Genomic DNA, 14334 nt, shown 5'->3' with positions numbered 1-14334 from the left:
AGATATCCCAACAGGACATACACCATTACCCCCCACTTAGCATATATGAAACTAAATTATCTCATTTTCTATCTTATCTCATACCTTCCCTCCTCCTGTGTACCCATTTCTTAGTAAATGGTGCCACCTCACCTTCCCCAACATGTCTTGTCATGGTGACCTAAGACAGAAGTTTCCTATCACTCTGGTCTCAATCTCCAAATACTAATGATTCTACCTCCAAAATATCTCAGAACTGCCTTCCACCCTTGTCCAGATTATGTAGTTTATGGCAGTGTCATTTCTTGACTATATTAACACAACAGTAGGTCCTGCTTCCTCTTTTGCCTCTTCCACTCCACAGTTCACATACTTGTGATAAACCTTTAATTTAATTATGCTATTTCTCTTCAAAATGTGGCTTTGCCTTGATGATATAATCTAATTAGAACATATACAAACATTCTCACCAAGCCCTAACTATACTGCAGATTCATGGGCAAAATAAATAGTCTGTAAGTCTTAAAACTTAAGCCATGAGGTTGCAGGATAACTTGTTACTTAGCAACAAAGAACTAGAATAAGCACTCATATAAAATTTAGCTGAATAAAATACCTTTTAATTTCTAGATTTTCTTGGTCTTTCTTTTTGTACCCTGTGCCTGGAACTTTCCCACTTTCTCTCCCATCCCTTATCTCTTTGGTTATATACTTCTTTCTTTTCCTTCCAAATTCAGTAAAGAAATTGCTTTTGAAGACTTTCCTAATTCTCTCAAAATTGCCTTGGTTACATTCATAAGCCTTCATAGCACCTGTTTTTGTCTCGAATATTAATTGTAATTGACAGTGTGCTTGTATTTATTCCTTTTAATTCTATATGACTTATGAAACTGAAACATTATTATATCATTGGAAAAGTGAATGAAAAAAATTGAATGAGTAATTCAACTTAAAAATTCAAATCATGCTTTTCTCAATACCAAGAGGATAACTATTGCATAAAATGAATAATAACTAGTGTCAACAATGGAACATCTACTACATGTCAATTCCTATGCAAAGCAAATTAGTAATAACTAGTATCATCAATTGAACTCCTACTACAAGTGAATTCATATGCAAAGTACTTTATATGTACTATCTCAAATTAAATGCCAATGCAAGCTTGTAAGAGACAGGGTTATAAATACATTTTTTGTCATGTTGTTTAAATACCAGCCTCATTCAACTTTCCATCTGTGAAAGTAGTAAGTCAGTTTACCTCTCTGAGTTTCAGATTCTTCCTCTGCAAACAAAGATAAAATAATTCTGATATGAAAATTAATGAAAGTATGTACATATTATGCCTAGTACATGATAGATACCTGGAAAATTATATTTACTATCATTCTTACTTTTTAAACGAAGAAACTGAAAATATGTTAGCAAGTTAAATAATTTCCCCTAGTTAACATGGCTAGCAAAAGGCAAGCTAGGATTCCATTCCAAGTCTTTCTGTCTTCTGAACCAATGCCAGTTCCCCTTGATGCTCTACTCATCCTTTTCCAATTTAATCCTTTGATAGACACCCCTTATATTATCTCTTCTTTTACTTCTTATTTTTAGATAATAGCCTCACTGAAATTCAAGAAGAGATCCGAGCAAATAAACCTACTGAATAAGGAAATGTATGTGAAAATATTACAGTATTTGAGTACACCTTTGGGCTGAGCAGTATTTGCATGATATAAATATTTAAACACTGTGGCTGTGGCTGTGGCTCACTGGTAGAGCACTCACCTAGCACGTGTGAGGCACTGGGTTTGATCCTCCCCACCACATAAAAATAAAGGTATTGTGTCCATCTAAAACTAAAAAAAACACGTTTAAAAAAAGCATTTAAAAAAATTTAAACACTAACTTGCACTAACCAAAATTATGACTTTACTATGCTGAGGAGAGATGGGGCTGAAAGGAATGAAAGGTGTTTTGGAATGATAATACCTAAAATGGATAAACAAAGAAATAACTTTATAGCCAGCCATATTATCTAAAGCTAAAAACCAGGCATAGTTGAAATTCTTGAAGATAAACGCCTGTAGGCAACAAAACTTGGAGAAGGGTGTAAGAGAAATGGAATAAAGAACTAATCTTTCCATTACAAACTTTTCAGAAACATTTGACTTTATAAAAGGAATATGTGTTAGATTAAAAGTAATTAAAATAGATTTTTTTATCCATCTGGAATTTATATTGGTGAGTAGGGTGAGATAGAGATCTAACATCACAGTTTTCCAACTGCCTGTCCAGTTGTTATCTAGGCCAATTTTAATTAAAGTTCTTGTCTTCTCACATAATTATAATTTGAAGAAGAACCAAAAAAAAAAAAAAAAAAAAAAACCAGAAATGTGAAGTCAAACAAATACTCAATCCTTCTTTCTTTTCAAAGTTTATGTTACACCCTTATATAATTTATACCTGTATTTATTCAAGTTTCACTTGGGAAAATCAAACAGATCAAAAATATCAGGTGATTGATTGTTTGTGTTCAGAAGACTTAGGTGATGAATCCACCAAGAACATTGGCTTCACATAAATATTTCCTGTAGCAAATAGCAAAAAGCATATGAAAAGATAATCTGTATTATTACTCATTGCAGGAAAATGAAAATAAAAACCAAAATTATCTACTTCTACACACCCACCAGATTAGGTAAAACTGCAAAGACCTACAACACTAAATGTTGGTGAGAATTTGGAGCAACTGAAATTCTCATAAGTTGATGATAGGAATGTAAATGGTACAACCACAATGGAAATTTGGGGGACATTTAGAATGAAATCATGTATCTCCTATGACCAGCAATTCCACTCCTAGATATTTAGCCAAAATAAATGAAAACATAAAATAGCAGAAAGATTGATATGATAATGCCCTAGTTACTTCATACATAACAACAACAAAACAGAAATAGCCCTGGTAAGCTGTTAATATAACAAATATAGTATGGTATATTTATATGACACACCACTCAGCAATAAAAAGAACAAATTGTTCATAAAAATAACAGATGAATCTCAGAAACATTTTGATTGTTGAAACAAAGTATTAGAGGCTGAATCATGTTCACTCTCAAATTCATAAATTTCTAACTCTTCATACCTCAGAATGTGACCATATTTGAAAATAGGGCCTGAAAGATTTTGTTAGGTAAAATATTGGGACCTAACTCAATCCTGGTATCCTTTGAAAAAGAGATTAGCACATATATAACATGGAGATCAAGGGACAACTGCTAAGGCCACAAAGAACCAAGAGAGAGGGGCTCAGAAGAAACCAACTCTGCCAGCATCTTGATCTGTGACTTCCAGCCTCCAGAACTATGAGAAAATAAATTTGTTGCTTTAGTCACTTGATCTGTGATATTTCACTAGTCTTACACAAAAGAATATGTACCAGATGATTCCAGTTGTATGAAATTCTGCAATAGGAAAAACTATTCTATGTGGAAAAAAAATCAGATACTGTTGCTTCTAAGGGTGATCAGGGGATTATCTGGGATGGAGCATTCCAGAACTTCTGGTGGTAATGATAAAGTAGCATGCGTCACACAAGTATATATGTGTATTGAAACACATAAATTCCACTTAAGATTGATGTGTTTCATTATATGTAAATGCTGTATCAAAGGTGAAAAACGGTTGGAAAATCACTGGGCCACATTCCTGATATTAGGAGCCATCCTGTTCTTCTTGTTCTCCTTTCACTGCAGTTGTAAAAACAAGCACCAGCAATGTTATTGGTACTCTAAAATAAATTTGTTTCCTACTAAAACTTTTCATTTTTTTTTATTGTTGTCATTGTTGTTGATGGTAGTGGTGGTGAAGCTAAGGAAAATAGTTTTCCCCATAATTCATGCAGCCTGAACTTTTTGACACCAACCTGTATTTGAACCAATTAGTAACAGGACCAAAGTGCATTCTTTGGTCTATTTACTTGATAAAGGGTACTTCGCCAATGACTATTTTTTAATTTGTTCTTTTTAGTTATACATGACAGCATAGTATATTTTAACATATTTATACAATCATGGAGTACATCTTATTCTAATAATTAGGATCCCAGTCTTATACATGATGTGGAGATTCACTGTGGTGTATTTACATAAGTACATAGGAAAGTAAAGTCAGATTCATTTCACTGTCTTTCCTATTTCCTGTCCTCCCTCCCTTCCCTTCATTCCCCTTTGTCTACTCTACTGAACTTCTATGTTTCCCCTCTCCACCCTTGTTGTGTGTTAGCATCCACATATCACAGAGAATATTCAACTTTTGGTTTTGGGCATTGGCTTATTTTGCTTAGCATAATAGTCTCCAGATCCATCCACTTTCTGGCAAATGTCACAAAGTCATTCTTTTTTATGGCTAACATTCCATTGTGTAATATACTTTATTTTCTTTATCCATTCATCTGTTGAAGGGCACCTAGATTGAGTCCATAGTTCAGCTACTGTAAATTAAGCTGTTACGAACGTTGATGTGACTGTGTCACTGTAGTGTTCTGTTTGTAAGTCCTTTGGGTATATATCAAAGAGTGAGATAAATGGGTCAAATATGGTTCCATTCCAAGTTTTCTTAGGAATCTCCATATTGCTTTCCAGAGTGGTTGCACCAATTTGCAGTTTCATCAGCAATGTATGAGTGTACCTTTTCCCCTTCATCCTCACCAACATCTATTATTGTTTGTATTCTTGATAACTGCCATTCTGACTGGAGTGAGATGGAATCTCACCATAACTTTAATTTGCATTTCTCTAATTGCTAGAGATGTGAACATTTTTCATATATTGTTGACCATTCATATTTCTTCTTTTGTAAAGTACATTTGACCATTTATTAATCAGATTATTAGGTTTTTTCCATGTTAAGTTTTTTGAGTTCTTTATATACCCTGGAGATTAATGCTTTATCTGAGGTGCAGGTGGCAAAGATTTTTCTCCCATTCTGTAGGCTCTCTCTTCACACTCTTGTGTTGGGAGAATCCTAAGTCTTGGCTACACTCTTGATTGATCCCTTTGCTATGAAGAAACTTTTGGCTTGATACTATCCCATTTATTGGTTCTTGATTTACTTCTTGTGCTTTAGTAGTCATGTTTAAGAAGTCAGGTTTCTAAGCCAACATGAGAGACCAATTGGGCCTGCATTTTCTTCTAGTAGATGTAGGGTTTCTGATCTAAGGACTATGTCTCTTGATCCATTTTGAGTGGTTTTGTGAAGGTGAGAGATAGGGTTTCAATTTCATTCCACTACATATGGATTTCCAGTTTTCCCACCTCCTTTTGTTGAAGAGGCTATCTTTTCTCCAAAGTATGTTTATAGCACCTTGGGTCTAGATGAGATAACTGTATTTATGTGGGTTGTGTCTTGTGTCTTCTATTCTGTTCCTTTGGTCTTCATGTCTGTTATGGTTCCAATACTATGCTGTTTTTTGTTACTATTGCTCTGTAATATAATTTAAGGTCTGGTATTGTGTGTGTATAGCTTTACTATTCTCACTAAGGATTGCTTTGGCTACTCTGGACCTCTTATTTTTCCAATGAATTTCATGATTACTTTTTCCTCTTTCTAAGAAAAATTGTCATTAGAATTTTAATAGGAATTAATATTAATCTGCATAGTGATTATTGGGTAAAATGACCATTTGATAATATTAATTCTGCCTATCTAAGAAACATGGGATATCTTTCCATCTCTTCTAGGGGTCTTCTTCAATTTTTTTTAGTGTTCTGTAGGGTTTTTTTTTATTTGTTTGTTTGTTTGTTTGTTTTTTAGGACAACCTAATTTATTGCTTTTCATATCTTGGTTATATTCTTCTTGTTTAAATTTATTTATTTTTATTTTGTACAGACTGCATTTTGATTGCATTGTACACAAATGGGGTACATCATTTCTTTTCTATGGTTGTACACAATGTATTCATACCATTCATATAATCATACATGTACATAGGGTAATGATGTCCTGTCTCATTCCAACATTTTTCATCCCCACCTCATTTCCTTTCCTTCTACATAATCTAAGTTCCTCCATTCTTCTCTCACCCTCTCCCCACCACCCCCATTATATATCATCATCCACTTATCAGGGAAAATAGCTAGATTGTGGAACCAACCTAAATGCCCTTCAACAGATGAATAGATAAAGAAACTGTGGTATATATACACAATGGGATATTATTCAGCCATAAAGAAGAATAATATTATGGCATTTGCAGAGAAATGGATGGAATTGGAGAATATCATGCTAAGTGAAATAAGTCAATCCCCAAAAAGCAAAGGCCAAATGTTTTCCCTGATAAGTGGATGATGTAGTTTTCATTGAAGAGGTCTTTTACCTCTTTGGTTAGACTGATTCCCAGGTTGTTATTGTCATCATTGTTTGTTTTTGTTTTTGTTTTATTGACACTATTGTGGATAGGAAAGTTTTCCTAATTTTTCTTTTGGCTGATTTATCATTGGTGTATAGAAATGCAATTGATTTATGAGTGTTAAGTTTATATCCTGCTACTTTGCTGAATTTGTTTACTTTTTTAAATATAACTTTTAACATGAATTCATAAGTAACATTGATTATGCCTCAAGATATGAGGAAACAATGGTAATTAAGATGGGTACCTCTAAAAAGATTTGTCAGTTTCTTTTCCTGTTTTAGCTAGACTGTTTTGAAAACCTTTGGGAAACACTGAAATTCCCCATCAGTCTATGCCTATATGTGAGTTTTTACAATATTAGTTGGAAAAAAGCAAGAATTCCAACTTGGCACCCAATAAACCTCCAAAGGTAAAATTGACTAAATAAGCACTGTGAGTCTCTGCAGTAAGCAGTGCTCCATAATAAGACCCATAGGGCCAAAGAAATGTACATTGCTGAATCCACTACGGAAATGAATGGGCACCATGCCCTGAGAATCCGCTCCAATTCCATGGCATTTCAGTGCCCTGAAACCCTGCTGAGCTTTTGTAAAACTGGCATGATGCTTGTGGTCTTGAAGCAATGTCTGCACTCTTCAACGGGGTGAAAATGTCGGTGTTGTCCCTGCGGGTACTGCCCCCATGCCATGAGCTGAAAACCTGGGGTACTGACATACTTTCAGAGAAAGCAAAGCAAATCATTGTACAACTCAAATGAAAATGCCAGGGTAGTTGTTTTCTGTATCTATTGGGGAAGATTACCACCTCTAAACCAGCCCCACACCCTAAGCCATAGGCCAGTGGGACTGTGGCAAGAGAGGCCCTAAAATTTTCATTTGGATGTCCAGTACGTCCCACATTGGTGAAATGCATTTTTCAAGAAAGACTAGTTGAAGAATGAAGGTGAATTGAGAGGAGACTTAACTTTTTATTTCAAGTAGGAAAAAACAAAGCCCAATTGTACCACTGTTCAGGAGCATTTGATCCTCAGTTGCCATGACTTTGATGGATTGAAAAACTTAACACATAAATCTGTATCATTTGGAGTTCTGAGTTCAACACTACTGAGAAAGGAAATAGAAAGTTGCCAGAGCTGTTGGTGTTCAAGGTTCTGGCTTCCTGCAGTTCTGAAATAAGAAAGCTCTAGACTCTGGATCAATGATCACTTACATTTTGGATAAAGAAATAAAGGCCAAAGTTCTAACTACCTCCTCCTACCAGTAGGTTTTCTAGTTTATTCTAGTTACTGATATCCCACTTGTTTGTTTAGAAATTCTGCCCTTTGAGACTTCCTGGAAATTTCATATTAATTTCTGAAGTTGCCTGAGGGTATCTGCCTCATAATCTCCTTGGCATTTTGTCTCCTTTTGGCCAAGTATCAAGTTTCATTTGCCTCTCAGTGTGCTAAATCTTTTTCCTTATTTTTTTTTTCCATCTGTAAACCTTCTCATTCAATCCAAAAGAAGTGGATAAGAAGCGATGGCTAAGGACAACCCTCAAGTTTGATCTTAAAAGAGAAAAACAGAAAGGTCATTCTGAAACTGTGAGATCTGGAAATGAGGGACTATACAGGAGCTTTAATTATCTGATTAGAATCCTTTTTATAGTTGTCAACTTTGGGGATAAACCGGAAAGAAAATTGTCCAATTTCAAAATGTATGGAGGAAATTTTATCTTGTTTTCAACTGGGTAGTTCTTCTAAAGAAATCTCTTACTGACTTTTCCCCTCACTTTTCTTCTATGCATTCTCCTGTAAATAAAAAGATGTTGCTTAGAATTGGCTAGAAAAAAAAAAAAAAAAGAATTGGCTAGAACCTCAGCATGGTCCTGGGGTTCTTGGGATGAAGCCTGCTCTAAATCTGTGGAATTATCCCAATCCCCATCTGGAGGAGTCTGACATACCCTATGACAACTAACATGGAGTTATACATTCAATAACTTTTTGAGGTCTCCATAAATGCAAATCCTCATTCTAGGCCATATCTAAGAAGGACATCAAACAGAAGTATATTCTGAATCTCTTTTGCATCTTTCTAGAATACTAACATATAAATACATAAGTAAATCTTTAAATAAATGAATAAAATTGTTAAAATCTTTAAAAAACTGACCAATATGTAGGCCCTAAGTCAGTAATGTGAGTTATGTTTTTATTGCTTCCCTAAATTTTCTAATCACTATAAGATTCTGTCCATTTTTACTTTGAGATAACACTGGACTGAGAATTTTGTTCCATTTGTGAACTCTGATGCAACAACATTTCAAAGGTAATCTGTTCCTGTATTTTTTTTCATTGAGTTTTTTCCAGGTTGGTCTTCTCTATTTCATGTAGACTTTCATCAAACCTGCTCTCCCAGTATAGATGATAATCAATTGATGTCTCAGTTCATTTCTTTTCAATCCTCCTCTTTCTCAAATGCAATGAAATATGAAGCCCATTAGTCTACATCAAGTGGGCCTCTCAAATTCCAGGAATTACTAGCGCTATGATCAATGACCAATAAACCATAGAACTTTATAATCCAAGGAATAAATAAAATTTTGCTGACTATGTTCTTGATCACTTTGTCAGTGACTAACTATTGTTCTTCAGGACGTGACAACATGGAAAGCAAAAGAAAATATTTTTAATCTCTGAAGCATCCGTGAAAACAATTTTTCCATATCCAAATTCTCAGGTCCCTTTAAGACCCAGGATAACTAATTAATGCTCAGCAAGTTTCACCTAACTTGCTGCTGAATTCACCATCTGCTGAATTCAACAATAAGGCCGTACTCTTCTCAGCACTGGTCCAGTTTCTAGGACTTTAGTGCAATAGGGCTGAATGTGTATCTGTTAGTTGGCAAGATATAATGCCTTTCAATGAGAAACCAATGTAATAGGCAATAGAACATTATATCCTCCCAATATTAATTTAATAAAAGCATAATGTCAGCAGGTAATGGGTATATCAGAGCTCCATTCAAGTTTTCATCTATAGGAAATCTAAATCTATTAGATCATTCTGTATGTATTCTTTCCAGGATTTCTCTGCAAGTAGATAAAAAAGAAACATATTTTTTAAAATCATTTACTCTCATAACTTCACAATATTAAATTTAAACCCTATGATCAATTTGTTTCATATATGTTTTTTAGGAATGAATATTATTAAACATTCAAACTCAGTCCCATATATATTTTCACCTGTGAATGCTGACATGTACAGTAATTTCTTTAGATATCCCACATTCAAATATGAACTTCACTGATACCACTGAAACTACAGTACCACCTATTTATAGAGTAAAAAATATAACAGGCCTAAGCTATTTAGGGTGAAATAGCCAATTTCTACCACTACCACTATAGATTAATAACAAGAAAAGAATTGACACTCTTTATTCAAAATTGTTTATGGAGGAAATACATGTACAGATAGGAGATAGGCTGAAACCAATCTTGACCATAGCTATTGGTTAGGTACCCTATGTCCTGACTTATAAAACCTGTGAGGAAAAACAGTTTCTGCTTTCCCATTGAATAGTCACCCCAGAAGCTAATCAATTCCATTTGACTTAAATCACTCATGACTCATAAAACTCATATCTGTTCTAAAAGATAGCTCTGAATGGAAGACTCCATTACAAGTGACAACAGTAAGTAAGATATTTTGGGAAGTGTTAGCCTGTGGTATGATTTTTTTTCTAAATCATAAAAGCATAAATATTCACTGAAAACTAGCTAACCAGAGATGTCACAGCCTGAGCATCAGGATGACAACATGACAACCAACAAGGAAACCCAAACAGAAAAAACTGTCACATACCCAGTAGTTATTGGCTAGGTGATGAACCTGTGAGCTTATGTAAAAATAAATGTCAAACAACAAAACTCTCATTATTTTAGATATCCCAAAGAATACTAGTAGAAATATGCCAATCTGGAAATTATATATCAAAAATGTAATTACATTGGCGAATTCAGGTAAATAAGTTATCAAGGGACTTGCCAGCATTTCTATTGCTTCATAGAAGAAGATAAATTCTTTATATTTTGCAGATTCCAGGAATCCATCCAGCTAAAGTGGTATCTACAAATACAAAATATGATCAATTCCATAAAATAAAATTTCCACCAAGATAAGATCCTTTGCAATAGACTATTTGGCAACTTCCCAAGATGGGCAAATGAAGCATTCCTAACTTAGCTTAAACAGTTCTTAAAGAGATTCTAAGTATAATTTCTACCTGACATCAAAACATGAACTCCTTTATCTTCTCAAACGTAAGAATAGTCACCTGTGAATTTTACTTTGAAATTCAATGTGACAATTTTAATTTCATCACAATATATATAAATATATAGAAAGCAGGAAACACACATGTCTAATAAACCTAAGATCATTGGTTAATCTATTGCCTTCATACATGAGGGATTTTGACCAACTACAAACACAGTGATACTGGTTTCAGAACAAATGTTCACCTATCCATGTTTTACTGGACAGGATGAGCCTGCCAAGTAGAAAGAAGGCAGAAAGGGATTCTGACACACTCACTGCTGTCTCGCCACTGCCTGTTCCAATTCAGAAAGGCATATTCTCCGTTAGCCAGAGAAATAAGCCATATTTCTCTATTAATGTTCCACCAAATTTCTAAATCACCAAAATATGAATTCTTATCCATCATCAGATTCTCATTCAATAAAGGTCTATTAAAATACTGATCAATTATAATGACCATCAAATAAATAAATGGTGAAGGAGAAGTTTCCATGTTGTGCCAAAGAGCCTCATTGGATAATTGCATTGGGGTAAGCACATGTTATCCTATAGCTAAAGATCTGAAAACCTATGGCTACCAACTGAATAGAAAGCCTGCTGGAGGGAAAAGTTAAAACAAAAATAGAGGACCTCAAAACTTAAATGAAGGCAATGTTATCCTCCTGGACCTTAAAACAATAAATAAACTTTGAAAACTAATTATGATGAAACCAGAAGAAAGTCTGAGAAAACCACTTGTAGTCCTTAGAAAGAGACATGGTTTATATGATAAAGGAACAGAAAACAATAAGTATGAAATAGATTGAGATTTAAAGATAACATCCTGGACTGTGGATATAGCTCAGTTGGTAGAGTGCTTGCCTTTCATGTGCAAGGTCCTGGGTTCAATCCCCAATTAATTAACAAAATAAAGATAACATGCTAAAACTAAAATATAAGATTCTCAAGCAAGAAAATTTAATATGCAGTAAATAAAAAGTAGAAGCATCAAAAAAACCAGAATTTATACAGTTTTTAAACACAATAATTGCGAGAATAATAGATTTGGTAAGCTATTTCAGGATGTAGAGGAAAAGTGGGAATATTGAAATATTGAATCAATAAGAAAGGAAAAATGGCATCTATCATGAAAAATCTCAATGTTCAGATACAGGAGTAGGAAGATTCAGGAAGAAACAAAGCAGAAACCAAAAATACAATGAGAAACAATTTCCCCAAACTAAGACAAAATAGTGTGTGAATATGCCTCACTTATTACATACATGTACAAGTAATTATTGGGGTCCCATTTTACAAAACGGATAAATGAAACAAGGAGCAACACCTGTTATTGTTTGCCCTTCTGGGTGATGAGGGAAGATAGATAATCACCCCACTAATGTGTACCTACAATCAGGACAATAGAGTATGTGATGTTTAGAGAAAATGTGCTGGGGAATTTGACCCTTGTTGGAGGTCAGAGGTTTCTCCAAGAAGGTTATGTTTCATATAAGGTTTGGGGGACAGTGGGGTTCAACTAGAACCCAGAGTTCAAGTAGAGAGAAAACAGCATGTGCAAAAACCTTCAGCAAAAGTGAGCATAGCATAGTTAAGGAACAGTAGATTGAGGAACAAGGTTGAAGAACAGAATGCCAGCAAGACTGGAGAACAAGAGGGCTGGATCCAAGAGGAACTAAGACTGGGGAACAAGTGAACTGGATCCAAGAGGAACATCCATGACATGATAATGTAGAGGTAAGCAAGAAGGAGACAGACCTTACCAGGCACTGTTGATCAGAGACATAACCATTTACAAAAACATATATACATACTCACACACAATGATCTACAGTAAGAAATGCTTTCTACTTCATAGCCCTCATGCTCATATGTATGTATACAGAAATAAATTTGGTAGATCATGAGAGTATTAATAAAAAGCATGATATATAAGGAAATACCAAAACTCAATAGCAAAAAAAAAACCCCAAATAAAAAAATGAACAATACATCTAAATAGACATTTCTCAAAATAAGACATACAAATAACTAACAAGTATATTAAAAAATGTTCAACATTATTAAAAATGCTCATCATCAGAGAATTTCAAATTGAAACCACAATGAGGTATCACCTCATCTCATTGAAAAGGCCATTTATAAAAAAACTAAAGGTAACAAGCATTGGTGGAAATGTGGGACACTTGCATATGCTGGTGGAATGTAAATTAGTACAGCCACTATGGAACAACTTACATGGAGGGTTCTCCAAATAATTAAATATAAAGGCAACGCAGGATTCAGCAATTCCACTCCTGAGTATATTTCCAAAGGAAATGAAATCAGTATATCAAAGAGACAGCTGCATTCCCATGTTAACTGTAGCACCATTTACAATCGCCAAGTAACAGAAACAACTTGAATCCCAAACAATTGATAAATGGATAAATAAAATGTGGTACATACACATGATGGAATATTATTCAGCCATAAAAGGAATGAAATCCTGACATTGGCAACAATGTGAAATGGAACTGGAGATCATTAAAGGAATAAAGCAGGCACAGAAAGACAAATACCACATGTCTCACTCACAGGTGGAATCTAAAAAAGCAGATCTCCTAGAGGTTGAAAGTAGAGTGGTGGTTAACCATAGACCAAGGAGAGGAGGGTTGGGAGAGGGATGGAGAAAGGTTGGACATTGGGTACCAAGTCACAGTTACATTGCAACAAGAAGTGTGTGCTATTATTGCACAGTACAGTAACTATATATAACAGTAATTAATGTGTGTACATCACAAAAAGTAGAAGAAAGGATTTTGAAAGAAATTATAAAAAGAAATGATAAATGTTTGATGAGATAAATATACTTAAACATCATGTGATGTATGGTGCCCCTTATTAATATATACAATTTTTTCTTTCTATGTATCAGTAAAGAAACTCAAAGTGTGAATGAGCAGAATTAAGAAAAAATGTCAGAGTATTTTTTCTCATAGACTAGGCAGCAGTTCATCAATTATTTTGTGTAGGTTTATTTATATTATGTGTGTGTTTCTTTAATACTCTTATGACTTAGCAAGTTGATTTTATGACTCATCAATGGATCCCTACCTGCAGTTTGAAAAATCATGGCAAAAATCAGTGGCAAATTCATGTTACAATTTTGCTCTTTATCTAAAGTCTATTGAGAAACTTAAATAGATACATGAGATGAACAAATTGAATTTGTAGAGGAAATAATCTCCGTGTCTATGATGTATAAATCTATAAATAAACAAGTAAGAGGTTTTTATAGTAAGAATTTAGATAAAAGCTAACAATGGCTGGACCTTGGATAGTAGCAGAAGAGAGCAAGAAGTAGATAGATTGCAGAGATCACAGGTAAAAACAGCAGAATTTTTTTATAAGGTAAATAGGAACACAAATGTCAAAGATGACTTTCAGTTGAAAAGGGCCTAACATAAATTATTGAAAAGAACCCTGAGAGATTAAAATACCAGGCTTCTAAGAATTAGCAAAACCATCTAACAATGAAGTTAGAGAATATCATGCTAAATGAATAAGCCAAACCCAAAACACCCAAAGTTCAAATGTTTTCTCTGATATGTGGATACTAATTCACAATAAGGTAGGGCAGGATAGGGAAGAATAGAGTTACT

At 34.3% G+C, this 14334-nt stretch overlaps 1 pseudogene; it reads right to left on the bottom strand.

Moving 5' to 3' along the window:
* Positions 1-14334, bottom strand: part of LOC124989250 (mitochondrial nicotinamide adenine dinucleotide transporter SLC25A51-like) — a 59416-nt pseudogene that overhangs the window by 35029 nt on the left and 10053 nt on the right.

The sequence above is a fragment of the Sciurus carolinensis genome, chromosome 7 (assembly GCF_902686445.1).
Source record: "Sciurus carolinensis chromosome 7, mSciCar1.2, whole genome shotgun sequence".
Classification (NCBI taxonomy): domain Eukaryota; kingdom Metazoa; phylum Chordata; class Mammalia; order Rodentia; family Sciuridae; genus Sciurus; species Sciurus carolinensis.
This window is presented reverse-complemented; position numbering and strand designations above follow the sequence as displayed.